The sequence below is a fragment of the Trichechus manatus genome, unplaced genomic scaffold (genome assembly GCF_000243295.1).
Source record: "Trichechus manatus latirostris isolate Lorelei unplaced genomic scaffold, TriManLat1.0 scaffold00013, whole genome shotgun sequence".
Classification (NCBI taxonomy): Eukaryota; Metazoa; Chordata; class Mammalia; order Sirenia; family Trichechidae; genus Trichechus; species Trichechus manatus.
The window spans coordinates 7,003,998-7,007,875 of NW_004443949.1; the positions used below are offsets into that span (position 1 = coordinate 7,003,998).

A 3,878-nucleotide genomic window follows, 5' to 3' on the forward strand; every position below is an offset into this window, starting at 1 on the left:
TGCGTATGTTAGTTTGTCGTACTGTGGTGGCTTGCGTGTTGCTCTTATGCTGGCAGCTCTGCCACTGGTATTTTAAACACCAGCAGGGTCACCCACAGTAGACAGTTTTCAGCTGAGCTTCCAGACTAAGACAAGACTAGAAAGAAGGACCTGGTGGTCTCCTTCTGAAAAACATAACCAGTGAAAAACTTGTGAATAGCAGTGGAACATTGTCTGACACAGTGTCAGAAGATGAGCACCTCAGGTTGGAAGGCACTCAAAATACGACTGGGGAAGAGCTGCCTCCTCAAAGACCTTAATGACATGGATGGAGTCAGGCTTTCAGGACCTTTATTTGCTGATGTGACAAAACTCAAAATGAGAAGAAACGGCTGCAAACGCCCATTAATAATAATTGGAACATGGAATGTATGAAGTATGAATCTAAGAAAATTGGAAATCATCAAAAATGAAATGGAACAGATAAAGATCCATTCCTAGGCATTACTGAGCTGAAACGGATTGGTATTGGCCATTTTGGATCAGATAATCATATGGTGGTATGATACACCCTGAATGACAAATAGAAGAGGATCATCATCCAAAAGAACATTTCAAGATCTATCCTGAAGTACAATACTGTCAGTAATAGGATAATATCCATACGCCTACAAGGAAGACCATTTAATACAGCTATTATTCAAATTTATGCACAAACCACTAAGATTAAGATGAAGAAATTGAAGACTTTTACCAACTTCTGCAGTCTGAAATTGATTGAAGGTGCAATCAAGATGCGGTGATAATTACTGGTGATCAGAATGCAAAGGTTGGAAACAAAGAAGGATTGGTAGTTAGAAAATATGGCTTTGGTGATAGAAACGACACTGGAGATGTCATGATAGAGTTTGCAACACAAATGGCTTCTTCACTGCAAATACCTTTTTTCAACAGCATAAACGGTGACTGACTATACACCTGGACCTCACCAGATGAAATACACTGGAATCAAATCTACTACATCTGTGGAAAGAGACGATGGAAAAGGTCAATATCATCGGTCAGAACAAGGCCAGGGGCTGACTGTGGAAGAGACCGTCAATTGCTCATATGCGAGTTCAAGTTGAAGCTGAAGAAAATTAGAACAAGTCCACAGGAGCCAAAGTATGACCTTGAGTATATCCCACCTGAATTTGGAGACCATCTCAAGAATAGATTTGACGCATTGAACAAGGACCAAATGAGTTGTGGAATGCCATCAAGGACATCATACATGAAGAAAGCCAGAGGCCATTAAAAAGACAGAAAAGAAAGAAAAGACCAAAATGGATGTCAGAAAAGACTCTGAAACTTGCTCTTAAACTTCGAGTAGCTAAAGTAAAAGGAAGAAATGATGAAGTAAGAGATCTGAACAGAAGATTTCAAGGGGCAGCTCTAGAAGACAAAGTAAGGTGTTATAATGAAATGTACAAAGACATGGAGATAGAAAACCAAAAGGGAAGAACACACTCAGTATTCCTCAAGCTGAAACAACTAAAGAAAAAATTCAAGCCTTGAGTTGCAATATTGAAGGATTCCATGAGGAAAATATTAACGCAGGAAGTATCGAAAGAAGATGGAAGGAATACACAGACTCACTCTACTGAAAAGAATTGTTTGACTTTCAGCCATTTCAGGAGGTAGCATATAATCAAGAACTGATGGTACTGAAGGCAGAGGTCCAAGCTGCACTGAAGGCATTGGTGAAAAACAAGACTCCAGGAATTGATGGAATACCAGTTGAGATTTTTCAACAAATAAATGCAGTGCTGGAGGTGCTCGCTCTATGCCAAGAAATTTGGAAATCAGCTTCCTGGCCAACTGACTGGAACAGATCCATATGTGTACCCATTCCAATCAAAGGTGATCCAACAGAATGTGGAAGTTACCAACCAATATAATATCATTAATATCACACACAAGTAAAATTTTGCTGAAGACCATTCAAAAGCAGTTGCAGTAGTACATTGAAAGGGAACTGCTAGAAATTCCAGCTGGATTCAGAAAAGGACATGGAATAAGGGATATCATTGCTGATGTTAGAAGTCTTGAAAAAAAGAAAAGGGAGAAAGGGTCCTTCCTGGCGGCGCCGGGCAGAGGAAGACCTTGGCGGGCCTCACACTTCCGCATGTTGCAGCTTCATCCCCTACTGCTCCAGTGATGTCTGGAGCACGGTGTTCTCCAAGACTGATAACAAGCAGTACATCTTTATGGGCGCCCTCATCATCTGGGAGGTGGTGTGACAGCTCCTAGGCAAAGGGCCGAGGGGGGCCAGGGTGCTGCTGCTGGCCGGGAGCAGCGCTGGAGGCACAGGCGTGCTACTGAACGTGGACCCCGTGGCTGAGCAGCTGGAGGAGCTACCCAGCCAATGAGGTGCAAGGCCTGGCCAAGTCGGGCTGGCTCCTGGACGACCGGCAGTACCGCCGCACGGACTGCATTGACACCTACACATCCACCGAGGCCATCCGCCCAGGCATCAGGTACTGGAAAGGGGTGGTCCCGGAGCACCGGTGCCAGTTCAAGGAGGGCGAGGAGTGGGAACTGCTTCTTGGGATACAAAGTCTACCCGACCCTGCGCTGCCCAGTGTTGGTGGTGCAGTGGCTGTTTGATGAGGCGCAGCTCACCGTGGACAACGCGCACCTCACTGGGCAGCCGGTGCAGGAGGGCCAGTGGCTGTACATCCAGAACCTGGGCCGCCAGCTGCTGGACACGCTCATGGACGTGGTGGTCCGCTTTGCCCCCGCCTGCCTGTCGCATGAGAGCATCATCCACAGCCACTGGATCGACATCCAGTTGAAAGGCACCTCGCTGCCCCGAGAGCCGTATTGCTGGGACAGGAGCCTCCAAGACAGCCACAAGGCCAGCCAGGCCCCCTGAAGGGCTGCCCAGTTCACATGGTGGACAGCTGCCCCTGGCCCCACTGCAACCCCTCATGCCCCACCATCCGGGACCAGTTCACTGGCCAGGAGATGAACGTGGCCCAGTTCCTCATGCACATGGGCTTCGACGTGCAGACCGTGGCCCAGCAGCAGGGCCTGGAGCCCAGTAAGCTGCTGGGGATGCTGAGCAGTGGGAGCCAGGGGCCCCTGACATGCCATTCCCGCCCGCCAGGCCCTCTGCCTCCTCAGGACACACAGGGCCCCAGCTGCTTCCCTGCCCCCTCCCACTGCCTCCAGGTGCCCTGCATTGGCCCAGCTGTGGCCTGCTGACCCTCCCGGCCTCACAGCCTCCCCCCAACCTCTAGCCCGCGGTGGGGTAGGGGGAGCCAGAAGCACTGGATTCCTCAACCCCCCAGCCCTGACTGCCTCTCCCAGCCCGCCACAGCCTCTCCTGACTTTTTGTATTATTTTATGAAGTAACTTTTTTATTACCTTAATTTTTTAAAAAAGGAAAATAAGTAAGAAATACGCAATGACTGATACTGTTTTGTAAAACATATTTTTTTAAATAATGAAAATATGGCTGAAAGCATAGAATACCAGAAGGATGTTGATCTATGTTTTATTGACTCTGCAAAGGCATTCAACTGTGTGGATTGTAACAAGGTATGGATTACATTGTGAAGTATAGGAATTCCAGAACCCTTAATTGTGCTCATGAGGAACATGTGCATAAATCAAGAGATAGTCCTTCGAACAGAACAAGGAAATAGGGCAGGGTGGTTTAAAGTCAGGAAAGGTGTGCACCAGGGTTGTATCCTTTCACCATATTTATTCAATCTGTATGCTGAGCAAATAATCCGAGAAGCTGACTATATGAAGAAGAACGTGGCATCAGGATTGGAGGAAGACTCATTAACAACCTGCATTATGCAGGTGACACAACCTTGCTTGCCGAAAGTGAAGAGGGCTTGAAGCAC

The 3,878-nt window shown here is 47.2% G+C and overlaps 1 pseudogene; it reads left to right on the forward strand.

The window, feature by feature from the left end:
• Nucleotides 1-3,228, forward strand: part of LOC101341634 (palmitoleoyl-protein carboxylesterase NOTUM-like) — a 5,714-nt pseudogene extending 2,486 nt beyond the window's left edge.
• The last annotated feature ends 650 nt before the right edge of the window (nt 3,229-3,878 follow it).